Source organism: Oreochromis niloticus, linkage group LG5 (genome assembly GCF_001858045.2).
Source record: "Oreochromis niloticus isolate F11D_XX linkage group LG5, O_niloticus_UMD_NMBU, whole genome shotgun sequence".
NCBI lineage: Eukaryota > Metazoa > Chordata > Actinopteri > Cichliformes > Cichlidae > Oreochromis > Oreochromis niloticus.
This window is the reverse complement of record NC_031970.2, coordinates 32277206-32295312: the sequence shown is the minus strand read 5'-3', so window position 1 is coordinate 32295312 and position 18107 is coordinate 32277206. Positions and strand designations below refer to the sequence as shown.

Here is an 18107-nt window from a genome sequence, read left to right as displayed (position 1 = left end):
TTGTTTTTATCTGCGTTCAGCACGCTTTAGATATACACTTTCACAAATGCCCGGCCACATTTTTGACTGCCAAATGTAAACGGCAAAAAAGAACAGCGGGAGAGGGAGTTGGAGCCTCTTTTTTTTTTCCTTCATATTTGGATATGCTTTAATGCTTTTATTCAAATTCACCTGAGATATTGGCCCACAGTCACTTCTCAGTTTACCATAAAAATAAGATTTTGTTTCCTTCTTTCTTTTTTCATCTTTCTTCGCCTGGGTTGAGTGCTCACTTAGGAAAGCCGTGAATTCAGATCAGGGCCACCCAGGGGAGTAGAGCGAGGGCAGAGCAGGTATAGATGCGGTGTGTTCACCAGCAGGGGGTGCCAAGAAGGGCATCCTCTGTCAGTAATATGAAAAGTTTTTGTCTTGCAAATAAACCATTCACTCACAGACAGCCCCATTGTTCACTTGTTATCATCAGTGGGTGTAGTTGTAGTTAACAGGCAGATGGAAATGCGAGGATGTGTCGGACGGTGACAATAGTAGGCTACAGGAAGATAAAGGAAAGGTGCCTCCTGCCCCGCTCTGAGCTGAAATGGTTGCTTTTACGTTCCTAGCAGCTGAGGAAGGTACACTGACTGCTTGTACAGCTTCATACAAACAAGGGAAGGCAAACAGCACAGGAATGTAGAGAATTGATTTCTTTCTGATGGTTTCTCAGAACATATAAGACTGTTTGCGCCGGTTATCAATTCCAATCGATAGCAACTGGTGGAAGCCGCTGGCTCGTTGCCGGCTGCTTGTAGTTTACATCTGTGTACCTCGTGTTTCTTTTTTTTGTAATTTGGCTCCAGGGTGCTGATGACGAACATTGCAGCGGTAATTATTTCAGAATTCTAAATAATTCTCCCGTTTTGTCTCTGCAGGGCGAGGAGGCTGTTTCACCACCGCTGGAACTGAAGATTGCTTTAAATAAGCAAGTCCTCGTGGAAGGTAAACACACAGACTCCAGACCCAGCATGTGTGTGCGAATGCTCTATTGAAAGGGCTTAATAAGTAACTGAATGCAGGGTGGTTTTCTTGTTTGTGTACTGTATTTTTGTGTGTGCATGTAGGGCCAAGAGGGTGGGCCGGGGACTTGACAGGTGCACTCTGTTAGTGTTTAGAGAAGCTGCTGATCAGAAACTAACACCGTGGCTAGTAGAGAAAGTTAGTGGTTTGATTTTAAAAAGGCTTTCAGTGCTGAAGGACTAATTGGACGCAGGGGCATGCGGACAGTAACTCAGTTTTCAAGAAGGTTTTAGCTAAAATAAGGTAATGCTGTGTTTACCAAACAAGACAAGGGAGTTGGAGTACACACACGGCTGTTATGGTTGGCATATCACCCGTATCTCAGGTTTGCTTCTCACACCCGTGTCTCTGTCTGAGAGAGTTTGAGGCCCCCTGGATGTGAACTTCTGGATGGAGCAATCGGGTGAGGCTTAGTAGGACTTTGGAGAAGTGCTTTGCATGCGGGGGGTGGGGGGTGATAACACTTCAGGAGCTCAGGGCTTCAGAGGAGGAGTGCGTCTGTTTTCTGTCTCGTACAACTTAAAGCTCACATCATCTCCCTCTCTTCGCCATATTTTCTTTCATCTCTCTTTGTATTATTTCTTTTCTGTCTCTCACTCACTAGCTTCCCCCCATAAACATGCTGTGACTTGTGAGTGGATACGTTGGACATGGGTAGCAGTGCTTTCATTGCTGGTAGCTTTTTACATGGCAACAAAGCTATTCTGAGCAATGTAACTCAGGTTTGTTTGGTTTTGTTTAGTTGATTTGATAAATATTAAAATAAATAGTTGTGTGATCAGTAAAAAAAAAAGAGATTGTACTCTTTGTACTCTTGAACCTAGAGAGACTTTGCAAGTGTTTTTCTTTGAATATATTTCTTCAAATGGCATGTTAAAAATGTCATATTGGATTGCTAATAAAAAACACCTGCCTGTAGACAAATCCTGTCTTAAATATTAACAGCTGCAGCTTCTCCGTACATTCTGAAAACAAAAATCTAAGTGTCGTTACACTTGCACTGTAGGACTCTCTCTTCTCTACAATGTAACAATGTATCAGTTAGCCTGTACTCTTCTTTTTTGGGATTCAGTCACTACCACGTTTACAAGATTCAGCCTTGGGAAAAAAAAATGGAAGCAGAGGACTCATGTTGCTAGAGTTTATCTGGAGTGCATTCTCTGCATACTCAGGTCCACTCCACCAGAGCCCTCAGCTGCCTGCTCCAGATGCAAGATCAGCCCTGAAATCTTCCAAATGGTTGTGTAATTAATGTTAATGTGGCAAGATCAGCTTAATTGTTGACACAAGCTTCCAATGTGATTTTGATTGCATCACTAATGCAGAAATCCCCGTGGCAGCTTATGGGATTAATATGTCTTGGTGTTTAAAGCTCTTTTAAAGTGCAATCGAGTCAAAGAGGACGAGTGTGTAAAAAGCATGTATGGTGCTCATTTTTCTCTGCATTTGGACCGAACGCACTTTTAAAAATATTTATTTTAAAAGCATGCACTTTAGAGTATGACATATATTTGAGGTGCAGGCTACTGACAAAAGTTTTGATTTGGATATCTAGAATATTTATCATCATACGGGCATATCTGTGTGATAGGGCTGCTTCTGATGTGTGCCGTGTGTTTACCTCCTTTTTGGCCAATTTATTCAGACCTGATGACATCCAGCTTTCCAACCCAATAAAAAAAAAAGAAAAGACAATCCTCAGATGCCCAAAACATGTTCCCCTGTTTTGAGGTCTTTCAAAGTCTTATCCTCTCATGTTGGATGTCATTTGAATTTCATGAATCCATGTAAGGGAGAGAAGAACACATTGTGCAAAGAGGCACGTCTTGTAATTCTTGCTTTGCTGTGAATGCTTATATTGCTTTCATTTAGCTGTTGAAGTTGCTTTGTTTAATCTACTTTTTATGGAAGCGTTAAGAATAAACAAGTGGATTCATGAGTTGGACCCGCAGAAAGGTCGTGTTGAGATTTATGCCGGGATGAAAATAGGGCCTCTGTAATCGTTCCCTTGACTGCATTTATTGCTTACTTTAAAAAAGTAATTTCTTTATATCAGCATCAAGCTGAAAATTGCCATGTATTAGTATTAGGCTCGGTAAGCTTCTAATTCTGTGGCATTTACAGCCGGCTGTGTTTCCATGCATTTATAACACTTTGATTCTTAAGAGCTCCTTTAATCGCTTATGCCTAGCTTGGAACATAATAAACAACTCGCTGTAGTGAAAGTGCCACATGGGGGAGATTTCTAGCAAGAAAGTAAAACGCTTCTGTCATTTGCAGTTTTGTTGCTGTGTTTTTCATGCACTGTAAGTACCATAATCTACTCTCTGAGCTTATCTGCTGCGGCTAAAAACAGTGACAGGCAGAATAGATGCAAGGCAGCGTGAAAATGAAAAATTATCGTCACTACAAAGGCGTCACAATAGAGACCAGCGCAGAGACATAAAGCGACCGTATGCCTCTGCCTTTTCCTGTTGATTGAGATCGCAGGATGTGTCAGAGCATTCTAAACACCCTCACCTGGCCACTGTCTGCGTTCCCTATCTGATGCTCTGCTCCCATGGGTGCATCAGCTGCTATCGGTACACACTCTGGCAGATCGTCTGCCTTCGTATTGTCTGACTAAACAGGTTGCACAGTTAAATTCACGCCTTATGTTCAATACAGTATGCTACACAATGGGGCGAGATTCTTTCCGTGCAACTCTCTGAATAGGAATTATCTGTAGTCGTGAGGTAGGTGGAATCTTACTTATAATGTCATCACAGATGTGCGATCTTGAAGCTACTTAAAATATCTTTTTCTGTAGCGCATTTGACAAGTTTCAATCTATTTTTCTATCAGCATCAGACAGCCATGTCTTCTCTTGGTCTGAAACATATTGATGGATGTGTACTCTCTGGTCTGCCTCGGAGAGTGAGCAGCTTTGATAATGTCAGTCGGCTACCAGGTGCAGACGGCTAACGTGACAGAGCCCTCGTGTGAGATTGACTGAGGTGACAGAAGTAAGCAAATTCCATCTGCAGATGAGTTGTCTTATAGCGAGATGAAAAGAAAATCACAAAAGTGAGAGGAAAAGTGCCAGAGCTCTCTTTCTCAGCCTTGGCCTTGTGTCTCAGCTTCAGAAAAGATGAAATAGAGCTAATAAATGGGATTGATTTGTTGTCTTCTGAGCAAAATGACTACACAGGGTTTTTTGTGGTAACCTAGGGAAGCATCTGTCAGACTGCCTTTACAGCAAAGCAATGGTACTGAGACTGATGGAATATCTTATGTGCATACACCCTCACCACCTAAAGCACACCAGTACATTTATATATTGCACACATTCTACAGATTCCTGTTTGTTTCCACTACATGAATGTTTGTGGCTATGTGTGGAAATTCCATAAAGTTCCTCGAAGCCACAGTGCCTCTTATTTAGATAGTTTGACTTTGTTGCGCTCACTTCATGTCATGGTAGATATCACTTTGGCAGTCCTTTGCTTTCTCCGTTTATTTTAGAAAAACAAATCCCTTTTAGGGATAAAGCACCTGGTGGGGCTACTTAATGGAATGGTTTCAGACCTACGCAAATAAACAGCTTGCATTTTTGGTGTGAGATTAGGAATGAGGCTGAGATGGAGCGAGAGCTGAAGAGAGGCGGGTAAAAACCAAACAAAGAAAGTCAACATGTGGAGAGCACAGAAGTGGAGGAGTTGCATGTCTGCTTCTGCTTCCTATAGTTCACTGTATGTACTTGGTGCCTAAAGTAATACTCATGTGAACCTGGACTAAGACTTTCCTTTAATAACTTCAGGCCGAGGTAAAGCCCTTTTTTTGAATAGCTGACCAATGACTCAGCAGTAGTTAGTCAAAGGGCTGGAAAATATCAGTCTTTGTTTTTCCCCTACACACACACAAACGTGCGGTTATATCTTCACCCCGAAAAGATAGCAAGGGAGTGGACAAAGAGAAGAGCAAGTGACCAGTGAAACATAAAGCAGCGTGAGGGCTAGATTTGTTTTTAAATAGCTCATAATGGATGGTAAAATTAACAACAAATTGGGCCTTTGAACCCAGACACATTTAATAATATCTCCCTGTTTTTATTCAATCCAGAGTTTGGCACGGGTCTCCATTTCACACCATATACTGTTCCCACTCATTAGCTTATTTGATTGCCTGGAGAGTGTCAAAAAATTTTGACTACTGAGTCATAATTAAAGCTGGAGCTCAAGTACAAAATTTGTCCACACTATAATGATTTACTCAGCCTTAGTACTGACTGAATGGCAACTGAAACATGGCTGTAGAAAGTACCTGTTAAAATTAGCAATTAAGAGTTATTCTCATGAGCTAACATTTTGAAATCGAGACGCTTGGTCTCACCTGAAAGTGGCAATGCGCTTTCTCAGGGCATGCAAGTGTAGGTTCTTGGTTGCTGGTGCTATACCATCAAGGCTCTTCAGCAAAGTAGTTGACATTTGTGTTTGCTCTTTACTGTTTTTTACCATGCATGCCCTTCTGACTGGGTTTTATGGGTTTTATTAAAGGGAGGATAGATTTCAAATTTTAGTCAACAAACTAGTTAGAAACAATGCTAAATGTACACTGTTTGTTTCAAAGGCACACTTGTACCATCAGCTTCCTTTTCATAACCATCTGCAGCCCTGTCTCTTTTGTAGAGCAGAGTAGGATTTATTAAAATTAATAATGTGACACAGTTAATGAGCTTTGATAGCTTCCTCCATTGTGAACTATTCTGCTTTTGGCCCGTTAAAGGTCAGTATTGTCAAGATATTTGGTTTGGCCTGCAGTGTTCATATAATTTAAAGTTGATTTTAAGAATTCAGATTTAGATTTACTTCCTCCGAGTTGGTCCCTTTGAATGGATCGGATCATTGCCGTAGGTCTGATCTGATTGTGTTGTGATGTTATTAGGACTGCTTTTAGTTTCAAGCTGTTAGTTTTATTTGACCTCTGCTGTGAATTTGTGTTCAGACACCTGCATCTTATTTTCCATTATTATATTATTTCTATGTCAGTGAATGTAACCACAGTATTATATTGAAACAGTTTCATTAGCTTATTGTTTCGTTGGAATTGTCCACATGTTCACCGTCGCAGTCCCTGTGCACTTTGGCCTTTCGTCTACATGCAGACGCAGTCCCTGGAAATGGATCTTGGACAGCTTTACTAATTCCAAGATGATAATATTGGAAATACTTCAGGTTAAGGCTTGTTGTGTACGTGTAGTACGAGTGGAGACTTTTCATCAGTGACACCTCTTGACACTACGAGACACTCTGTACCTTTTGCTGATTGGCAACTGAAAAGAAAGCTCCTCTGCTTCCTGTTTGCATGGGTGCATGCAAGCCCAGTGTAGGTAATGGTCATGCTATATGTTACATATAGAATAAAAATGTAATACTGTATATATAGCGATAGACAGCTGAAATATTGATGTGACCAGCTGCTGCGGGGAGAAGTAGAGAGGTGTTTTCAGACTTAGCCGCTATTGTGTGAACATGACCTGAAAGGCAGAGAAAAACTGAAAAGCTATTTCTAACCAAATGTGGGTTTATTTATGTAATCAAATGAAAAAGGTAGAGACATTTTTTAAAGTAACATTTATTTACAGTCTTCCCCCCTCTCTCTTTTTTTTAATACTCTGGTTTTAGCCTTGGCTCCTGCCTTGTTTTCATAAACAAAGTCTCTTTGGCCAGCTAGAAAAAACATAGGCCTGTTCAGTGCACTGAAAACAGGAATGACAAACACCATTAGCTGAAAAATTTCCATCTCATTGCAACTATGTTATTGTTTACTTTACCATACACGTCCTAATATGGTTACCTCCCTGTCAAAGCGGGCCAGAGCAAAGCCGAGGGGCCCTCGCAGGGAGACGCTTTCAGCTGCCACTTAGACAATAAGAAACAAATGTCACAGCTCGGCAAAATAGGCTGGCTTTCACAGTCTTACAGTACTTGGCCTTCGACGCCGCTTGGCTCAGGCTCCTGTGTGATATTTAACTACTCTCTAGTGTTAGATGCCCTCACAGGTTACCCCCACATCTCTTCGTCGCTGTGCCCTCTTTTCTCGTCTTCCTTTTGTCTTTCTTTATTTGTCTGTATCTCCCCATCGATCTCTGTCCCCGTTGCGGTGTTAGCTATGTGTGGGCTGACTGATGGGCCTCTGTTTGCTGTGTTAGGTTATTTATCGGGGTGGTGGGAGGGAGAAGGGGGTGCGGTGATGTGTTTGGAGTGGCTGTTGCCCTCCTCCCTGTGGCCGAGCGGAGGCCAGTTCAGCTGCAGGTCACGCCCTGGCCCGAAGCCGACGCCGCGTTTGAACTGGAAACGTCTTGGCGATACTTAGAGGCTCTTTATGATACTTGGATGGAATCACAACCGCACAACCTCCAGAAACCCTGGGATACTCCAGAGGAAATGTAGCGTTCTGGTGGCTGTGGCTTTTTTTACTCTAATTTTTTGAAGTTTGCTGAAATATGAGTTGTTGTAACTACCAGTTTAGTTGATTGTATTGCAGAAGTGCAAATTAATGCTGTTACAGATAGAAAAACCCAGGAAAAATGTCATTAAAATGGAAAAAACCAGACGGCGTTGAGGCTTTTTAGGTATTAGGGTCAGGTAACCTCACCACAGGTTAGTCTGGCAGTAGTTGGAAATGGGGTTCTTTCAGATGCATGGGCTTTCTTTTCCCCAGTTGGTAGAGGATGATGGCGGCCTCACCTCAATCCTAAAATCCTCACGTTTATGATATTTGCCCAGTATTATCTGTGCCTGTGGATGAATGGGAGGACAGAGCATGAGGAATGTAGAAGGTCAGACTGCGTGATTTACACAGTACAGAGCCATAGAATCCTTGGGAAAATACTTGGGCTCGGATCAAACAGACGTCATGTGATATGTTCTTAACACTGACCTTTAAAGTCATGCTTTTTACGGCTGCGCTCTGGTAAAGGATGCACTAAATGTAAAATAATTTCTGTGTGTTCACCGCAAAACAGATGGATTTTTTCTTTTACTAATTTGTGCCGGTGTGAGGTTGTTTTTTTTTAAAGATTACACCTCAGAATAATACAACTTTAAACCACATCTTTTTCTTCCTAAAAAGATCTTTTGCATTGCATTTTTTTTAATCTGATTTTCACAGTTGCTCTTATTGAATACATAAATGAGTCACAGTGACCTTAAAATAACATGACGCATACACAGAGGAAGATGCAAAGAATTTATCAAATCATTACCCACCAGTTCACATTTTTACCTGGCAATGAATGATTAATAGACCTTTTTTCACGTTTATTTTGAACCATAGTTAAGACTCACATCCTGCTCATTATTTCATCAGTATTTGTTCAGGCCTAACTATAATTTCCACTCCATTGCAGTTATATTTTCTTGATAAGCTAATGGCGCTGACCTTTTCTTTATTTTGTTTTTCATCTAAGGGAAAAAGACTATACCCTCTTTGACGTTAATGAACTTTGTGAAGAGGCTTGTTTACTGGCTTCAAGGTCAGTTTCTGAGAAAGGCACCAGGTTTTCTTGTAAACATATTTACAGCCAAAGATGTGTAAACATTGTAAATGCGTACAGGTGCAGCAGGGGCGATACTGGCATATTTTCCCTCTTTTTTTTCTTTCTTTGTTTTTTCATGACCTTTCCCCTGTGACACACACATAAAGGCTATGTGTGCATAAGTGTTTATTTCTGGAAGCACTTTAAAGCAAAATGTGCACCAACAAAAAGCAGCAAACAAAAAAAGAAAAGAAAAAAAATTACGCTTAGAAAGCGTAATGATGTGCTTACTCACAATATAAAGCTGATAGGGGAGAGAAAAGGTAGAGTAGAGGCAGGCAGCATGGCTAACGCAGGACTAGTGGGGGTATTAAAATATGAATTAATGGAATGTTGCTCAGGCACATCTCTGGGTGTAGTGTAGTGTTAAAAAATAAAATTTATGTTGCTGGCTAGTAGCCGTGAAGGTGCATTTGGACTTAGTATCCTTTAATTAGAAGTGAGATATTAGCATTTCATAGGGCTTTATGCTGGGTGAGGGGATCGGCCGGCCACCGCGCCTTCATTAGCCAGCTTCTCTGCGTAATGAGTGCCGTCATTAGCTGATGGAGTGGATTTGCCCCAGCTCTACCTTGAAAGGCACATCTTTTACATACTTGCAAGGAATAAGGCCTTTTAATGGATTTCTTAATGAATAAAATAAGATGCCACTTCTTTAAAATTTGACGAGTGCATTTCTGATAATGTACACCACTAGCTGCTGCCGCTTTTTTGGTGCATTATTAGCAGAGGGGGAAAAAGAAATGCTGTTGGGGCCAATAGTGAGAAAGCGGGAAACAAAGGTAGACTTTGGGGGGGTTTTGTGCAAAAGTTGAAAAATGTCTATAATGTGTAGCTGATGAAAGTGCCAGATCAGCCGTGTTGGCGTTCATTAATATGCGTATGAAATAAGGCGTATGTGATTTCTGTCAGGGTCTGAGGCTCTATGCTAACACTCGCCATGTTTATAAGGGAAAGCGGCAGGACAGCTATTGGATAAAACCTGACTGCAAATTATATGTGCGGCTGTTGATGAAGCGTGTGCGCACGCTCAACAACAGTCAAGACAGTCAGAGGAGAGGTGTTTTTTTGCGATATGGAAGTCTCCCTAAGCCTTTGGCTGCGGCTCCACTCTCAGAATCAGCCGTGAAGTGATTAGTATTTTATTGATGAGCTCCTGAAGTGGCAAGTGTGGGAAATTGGATCTTTGATCTCCTGGAGTTTGGGAAATATATCCTGAGAGTGTGGAGCTCTCCAGGTAAAACACCCCCCAGCCCCCCCCCCCCCCCCCACAGCACCAGCAGCACTGTGATGCACACAGACGCACATGTATACATACAGGCATGTCGTTTGGGAGGGCTATTCCTCCCCTTCTCCAAAACACATATTTGTTTTGGATGTTTTCACTGAGAGTCTACACGGTGATTACAGATGTTCATTAACAAAATTGGGTATTTGTTTTAAACTTTAACCAATCACTTTGATATGCTAATTACAGTGTAATTTAATTTGAGCCCTGTAATGATGATGCTGTTATTATGGACATAAATGATGCAGTTAAGCTGAGAGTAATCTCATTTGCATACTGTACATGCCAGTAAATTAAGCCCTTTCCTGCGTTGCTTCAGCTTTAATTTTCCACTCCTTTTCACACAGCATCCCTCAGCCCCTGTGCCTAATAGCAAGCCGGCTTGTTTGATGTGGAGAGCCGCTTCCTCACAGTAAATCTAGTCACAATATGTAATACATAAAGGCTCTCATTATAACTCTAAGTGCCCTTTTAAGAAGTTGGTATTAATAAGCAGGCTGGCTTTTCATGCTTTGTAGTGATACACAAAAACAGTTTTGTCCCTCACCATAATCATCTTCGGGATTCTTTAATCTGCATCTGAGAAATAAAAGCTATCATGCTTGTAATAATGATGTACCCAGGAATACTTAAAGAGCCCTAATCAGATTGTATATGTCCTCCACTATGTGCTGATCAGACATATCTTCAAATAGGTGATTTTATTTTGATATTCCTACTTTGAAAAAAAAGAAAAAGAAAAGATGAAGGGCATTTGGATGTGTTTCTATCCTTGCATAAAAAACTAATTGACAAATATTGCCCTGTTGTATGTTTAGCACAAATAATTTGGATTCATTTCTTTGTACAAATGTTATTTGATGTCTGTATGAAAGAGCCACATTTATGACAGAGGGATGCGGCCAGCCTTGATAAAAGCTCCTGTGTCTTCATTAGAGAAGCAGCACCTCATGGTGTCTGATTGTCTGATGTTTGCAGGGAGAAGGTAAACATGTTTGTCATACGGCGCTGTATTTATGCTGCTCAAACATGCGAGGTAGGCCGCGGTGAATGTTAAGGACTTTGGCTCGGCGCACGTCTCGGTGAAACGTGCAGCCTCACAATGGTCTGAACTTGCCCTGCTTGCAAACAATAGTCCAGCTCCCCCTTTTTTTGCGTTTGGAAGGAGGGTTAGAAGGCTGTTTTATGGACTTCAACACTGACAATACAATTGCCCTTCACTGAGAATGCTCCTCCATTTTGTGCCATAAAGAATATTATTTTTCTGCCAGCCAATTTTCTCTGTTAGTCTCTAATTGGCTACATAAATCTCGGCCGTTGAGGGTGAGAAATGTTGCGGTGTCACACAGTGTAATCTTCACCCTTATTTACCAATTCATTAAGATTCATTGATGCAGGATCGGTGAGAGGAAATGACAACATAAATCAGGCCTCCAACATAATGACCCTAATCAGTTGGGAATTGCAGAAAATGTCATGATGAACTATGTCCTTGTATTAGTGCCACTGTACATTGTCATTGTGCTGCTTTATGAGTGGGACGCATCATCCTGACATGGGCTGTATTTAACAAAAAAGAGTTGTTAAAACCTGATTCTATTAAAAGGAAGAAATTCATGTAGGGTCTTTTGGTATTTAGCCGTTTGCCCTTTATCTTCAGTTTAACTGCTTGATGGAACTCCCTTCCTTTTTAACCCTTGCTGTCCTCTCTCTGGGAAGCCATAACATGCTTCTTAGGCTTAAATGACCCCTGTCGTAGCACGTTGAGGAAGAATGTCTCCTTCAGGAGGAGTGGGGGGACTCAGTGGGTAAGGCCACACCCATAATAATGACAGCCAATCACACGTCAAAGAGAAGACTGCGGATGTTTCTTGAATAGAGAACTTGGTAAATTTTAAGCAGCGGTTGAAGGAATGACTGTTGTGAGTAACTATTGAAACAAAATAGTCACTCCATTACCGTGCCATTATTTGTGTGTAAAGGTTAATGACTATGTCTGGAAAATCAATAGCTTAACTTAATCTCTTTGTGAGTAACTCTAAACAAGAGAGGTTGGAGACATGCACCCGCTGTGCGTTTTTGTCTGCAGAGAAACATTTAACACCGTCAAGATTTTTTTAAATAGCAGGGTTTTGAACAGACCATGCTTTCTTCCACTTATCGTGCATGGTACTGAGAGTGGAAATGTAATAAATGGATGTAGCACAGCTGATGACTTACTCAGTGGTAATTAACAGCTTACTTTGTCTGTGGTTTACCACAGGTCTGTCTTTGCAATTTCACAGAACTGCAAAGCTTTTACCAAAAAATGATTAGGCTCCATGTTGTCAGATCACAAAGGAAGCGTGCACTTTGATGAGTTGACACCTGCCACCCCCAAAAGGCAACAACGCTAATAATATTTTCCTTTCTTTGCATAGGCATGCAATATTAATTAGACAAGTTCATTAAGGCTAACCTCAGTTTTCCCAGGAAAATGTATGTGACACATTTGGGAGCAGCACATTGGGAGCAGCCCTTACATGGATTCTAGTAAAAATGATTAAAAATATATGACACACTTTAAGTAATGTTAAAACAATAAGTGCTTTTGCAGCTCCCGTAGGACGCTGATAGATTTGGGTTTTTCTTTGGGTTTTTTTGTGTTTGACACATCTAATTGGTAAGACGAGCTTGAGGGCAGCAGCGCTGGCTTTTTTTCCCCCTTCCATTGAGCCTGTGGTCAGAAAAAGCAGCCCCTCGTCTCCTGGTGTCTGTCCTCTCGCTGTAGTGTTAATGGGCATAAGCCACATGTGAGCGAGATTATCAAAGTCAAATGAAGGAGAGTCGCTGAGAAAATGTGTGGCGTACCACTCCTAAAAGAGGCTCCACATCCCAGAATTACTATTCCATTCATGCACAACCAGATTTAAACTCATTAGATTTCTCTATTTACTTAGTCTCCATCGGCCCTAGTTGCACTAAAAATATCATGGCCTGCCTTACTTTGGCACATTCCGTCATTGTCTGTGCACAGCAGGCCTTTGCACAGAGGTGTTTCTCACATGGCTCCATGCAAAGGAGACAAACGGCTTTGGGTGTTTTCTGAAATTACAAATCTACTCAGTTTCGCTACTGGAATCTGCCTTTTTGCACCCTGCTTGTTGTTAATTTATCTGCACTTGTAGCGTGTTAATACTCAGATGTTCATGTGAATCATTCTAGTCACCTCTGCTTGTGGTGTAGTAATAGGTTTGGATCTAAACTTTCATGCTTGAGAATACTATTGCAGTCATCCTGAGGTGATATAAATATGTGTTTTGATCATATTTTATGGCTTCCTCTCATGGGGCTAGCAGTTTTGTAGGGGGACTAAATTATATCAGTAGGGGAAGTGCAGGGGGAAAAAACACCAGGGGATTCTGGGTGAGGAAGCCTCGTTGGATGGCTTCATCTCAGCAGATGGCAAGTTGTTGTATGCATGAAAAATTAATGGTCAAGGTGATGTGCTGCTTGAAAGTCCCCGCTATACATTATCTACTGTGTATAATCACTTATATGTGGGCAATTACATTTTTGATGTAGCAGGCAGACTAAGTCATAATCTTACTATTCAAGTCACACATAAATCAAGTAATCAAAACCAGGCGCTGTGATTTATGAAGAATAACGTCTTTTCTTGCTCAGTTCCACCTAATTCCTTCTTTGTTGTTTCTTTTTCTCTCCATGCTCTGATGTAGTGAGTGCCATCTCTGGGAGCCCTCAGACTTCCTTTGTTATTTCCACAAACCCGGTTACTGAATAATTGAATGAGGTAAATGTTTAACATGTTTTTACAAGTTCCTCGCTGTGCTGTTGTGAAGCACCACTGTTTGTTGGGCCTGGAAGAAACACATGATTGCTTTGCTTGACAATGATGTGTTTCCATAGGAGACCACCCCCATGGCTGCCCACCCCGCCCGTCACCCCATCTTGTTCTCATTCACGGTGGCTTGCGAGCAGCTGCAACACGCCAGCCTAATGCGTCTCGAAATGTCAGAAGAATGACTTTTTGTTTATCTTGACTTTTGCCTCGCTGTTTATTCTAGTCAAAGCTGCGTTTGCATCGACCTTGATTCCCTAAAGCCTCGCCCCCTCCTTCTCCCCTCCTAGAACCTGTTTACACTCTGCCTGCCCCTAGTGTCACCTAGGAAATTGGCTGATCATTTCACCTGGTTAATATTAAATGGCTCCTGCAAGGAGATGTGTTTGTTCATAAACACAAACCCCTGCTCCTCATGTTTACTGTAGCCATGGCAGCAATCACTTATTAAACAAACAGCTGCTTTGTTTGCTGGTGTCAGTGGCCTGCTTATACCCTGTACAAGGTCTGGGAAGAACTTCTGTGTCTCTTGTGGAGCAGAAATCTAGGATTTGCAATGGGGGTATTATTTGCAGAAGGGTGGGTGCAGCGTGTTTTACTTCTATATTGTCAGAGAGGTCTGGAGATATGCTTTGCTTATCTGTGACTTGGTTGAAGTGGCTGACAAGATTACACGGTTGTTTGGTCTGACTGTGAAGTCTCCTTTGGCAGAATGTCACCGCGGCCGTTCGTTTCTCTCAGAAGAGGAGCAGCAACTGGATCCACTTTCAGGCTTTGTGACTGAGGTGGTTCTGCTGTGTGGAGATGATATGTATGAGGGAGTGGGAGTGCAGTTTATAAAGCTTGTTGGAATTTAGCCCAATTTCTCCATGTTGTGTTGTCCAGTGGAATATTTTCAAGAGATACTCAGAGTAGTTTGTTATCAGTGATGAGGGCTGCGATAATGGATTATTTAACATGCAGCTTGTGTTTGTCTTTCGGCTTTTCCCTCACATCAGGAGCCAAAATACAGCAAAACACAAGCCTCTTCAGCAACCTTCAGAAGCATTCTGTTGTTGCACCTTTGGTGCACGCCGATGTGTTGTCTAGTCTGGCAACCAAGCTGAACCTAAACAGCTCTAAAGTGAACTTCTCCCTATTGTGTCCTCCTTTGTATGTCATTATCTCCCACCCAAGAAATGTTGTGCTTTTGTTGTGTGCTTCTGTAAACAACGGCTGTGTGAGAACTTGGCGAATCGAAGCAGGTGGCTGCCGAGGCTTTGCTGTCATGAGCATTAGAGAAAAACAGAACACGGAGAAGGGTCAGAGCACAGCTGCGCGGACCAGCCCTACCTTGAATCCACCGCTGACTCGTTTGAGCTGTTGAATTCCGGGCAGGCATGACAGGGGGACAGGCATTGGATTTCCATTGTGGTGGGGAGGGGAGCTGATGAGCTCTGGCCCGCTGGCTGTTCTTAACCTTCAACCTGTCTGGTCAGGTGGGAGACACATGTGACTCTTGTTTGTACTGTACTCCCTATGCCATTTGAGGCAGGGAAAACAAAACAAACTGTAAACAAACAGAAACTCTGACCTTTTTTTATTATCCAGTGTTTGTTCCAAACACTTGTTTTATTTTGCAAGCAACTCCCCCCTAAAGACCAGGCAGGCATCTAATAATCAACAGCACAGCTAGTTCTCTTTGTACAAACTGTTGTTGCCTTGTTTTGATCTCCTGGAATTTCCATTATTTTCATTCTTTTTTTGTTTTTTTAAACTTTTTTTTTCCAGCTCCGAAAAAACTGACATGCTCCATTAATAATAAGAGAGCTTTTCTTTTTCTTTTTTTCCCCTCACGTCTCCTTTTGTGTATTTTATTATGTTGAAATGTTTGTGTTTGGACCACGAATGCATATGTTCTTAAACCGAGTAACTACACCCCATTTAGCATGATGCTTGACCCATAATTACAGTTGAATTTGCACGTGGTGTATAAATGGAACAAATGGAAAAACTTGGAGCATTTCAAGTCATCGTCATCACACACACACACACACACACACACACACACACACACACACAAGGCTTTCCCCAGAGCAAAGTGAAAATAAATACATAGATAAACAAACTCAGGGCCAAGTCACGTGGCCAAGTTGCCCGGGCCTCGGCTGATGATGATGGTGTCCGTGCCTCAGTGCTTCACAGATTAACATTGTTATCAGCACAACTCTCTAATAAGGCTCTTTCCTATCTGCTTGATATTTATGATGGATAATGCCCATTTTCCATTTTCTTTTTTCCCTCCAATTTTTTCACTCATGATATTGCAGCTTTGAATTATTCTGTGCTAAAATTAATGAGAAACTAGATTTATGGGTTTCATTTGTTTGTCAATTCGAAAATTAATTGGGTGTTAATTTTAGCCATCCCCTCATCAGTGCCGGTCGCAAGCATGCGCGCATTACTTTGCATTCATTGTAGCCTTTCTCTCCTTTATTGTGGGTCACTAGTTTTGCATACATTAAAATAGCCCCGCGGCTCATTCTCTTGATTACTTTTGGAGATGCCGTGCATTTGGAAATTTACGCCTTTCCGTTACAATTATGAAAATTTTTGCATGGAATGACAGTGCATGTATAATAGCCATCCCCCCCCATGTAGCTTTGAGAGGAAAAAAAAAAGAAAAAGACAGCTCTTTTTTTCCCGCAAGTGGAAAATATCTTTTATGTGAAAAATAAGTGGGGGTGAATAACGTCAGCACATGGTTTATTTCAAATGGCATTTAATTTCGCCTGAGAATGTGTGTTTCTAATTGGTGTCTCAGAAGGGGAGTTGGTGCGAGCAGGGGCCTGTAGATGGAGTTGTGGCTGGCTGCGTCCCATCCCACAGTATTCCTCTTGCTCACTCCTTGTTTAGAAAATCCCATTATGGAGGGAGGCTGTGCCAGACTGGAAGGGTGAGCCGGGTCAACATCTGTCTGGAGGGAGAGGGGGGCCGGCTCAAGCTCCAGCCCAAAGAACAGGCCCTGTAGGCCGGGCCCAAGCTGCTCAGACAGGCCCCTGAGTGTGGGGGCGTCGTGACACACAACTGAACCGGCACAGGCCACAGTGTCAGATGACTCATTCAGTCATGCTTCTTGCGAGGAGGGCTTCTACATGAGAGGAAATGTAAACTGTAATGCTCTTTGGAGTTTGCTTTGTGTTCTGGTACAGTTTTAGCTCCTCTTAGCCCCAAACTGCTGCTGATGATAGTGAGCTACGAGCCTGTCCCTAAAAAAAACAAATTTTGAAAGAGCAGTTCTCCTCACACCACTGTTTATTTTTTTAAATAATCCCATTTCTAGATTATTATCTCACCTCTGCTCTGTAAATATTCTTTTGTGACAAGTTGTCAACCCCAATTTCCTATCTGTCAGCCTGAGTGTGTGTCCCCTTGGGTGTGTGTCTGCATCTTGTTTAGATGGGATCTCTGGAGACGCTGTGCATGTGTACCTGAGCACATATAAACTCAGACTGGCCTTCCTATTACATGCCTTAAACGCAGCACCATAAATCTGCATTTAGTTCCACTTTCACATTCTTTCATGATGAGGCCCAGTGTTTTAAAGGCATTTATTCTGCTTCATATAAATAATTAATCAGCCAAGTTAATTTGCTTCTGCCTGACTTGGTCAGCTTCATTAACTGCCCTGGAATTGGGGGGATAGATGCATTGCAGCAATGAAGCCTGTGACCAGCACACAATAGCTGTAAATCATTCCACTGATTTGAGGAATTCAGGCACAGATATGCACCAGTGTCACTGGCACTTATCCCCAGAGAGACAGAGGGGGTGTGCTGGGATAGATGGCATGTCTGTCTGGCTTTTGTGTATCCAAAAACAAAACTGAGGACATATCTTGTAAGCAAATAGCTGTGTATTCACTGATTGCCGCTGCCATATTTTTACATAAAGCGTGCAGTGGTGCTTAAAACTACTGCCAGTGTTTGTATTTTACCCTTTTCAGTTAGATTAAGTTATGAAAGTCAACATTTTTTTCCAACTCAAAAGGATTTATTTATATTCAGACCTGTGTTTTGGTGTTAATTGAGCACCCCTCAAGGATTTGACTGTTTTCGTTCAGCCTCAGATTGGATGTTTCTCATGGAGATCCTTTGGCAGGCCTCACACAGTCGCTCTGTTTCCCATTAAAAAGCCATTCTGCCGTGGTTCTTCAGGGAGCCATGCAAGTAAATATATCCATTTCCATAGAAAGTGTTTTGTTTTGGAGGTCCAGTGTTTTCTTGGGCTCCTCTGCTCTCACTCAACTCAGGTTGGGTTCCTCTACATGTGTGCCGAACCCCAACCCCTCCACCATGCCCCCCCTT

General features: G+C 42.0%; 1 protein-coding gene across 19 annotated transcripts in view; it reads left to right on the top strand.

Annotated features, from left to right (window-relative positions):
- The window catches only part of foxp1b (forkhead box P1b), a 146678-nt gene that overhangs the window by 47635 nt on the left and 80936 nt on the right, over nt 1–18107 (top strand). For 14 of the 19 annotated variants that reach the window (XM_013269979.3, XM_025907475.1, XM_025907469.1 and 11 more), the window contains one exon: nt 909–975. The gene's annotated coding sequence lies outside the window, so the exon portion shown is untranslated. Of the gene's footprint in view, nt 1–500; nt 612–908; nt 976–1153; nt 1457–13639; nt 13714–18107 lie in introns of those variants that run through there. The other 5 variants (XM_025907473.1, XM_019358612.2, XM_019358614.2 and 2 more) reach the window with 3 other exon arrangements.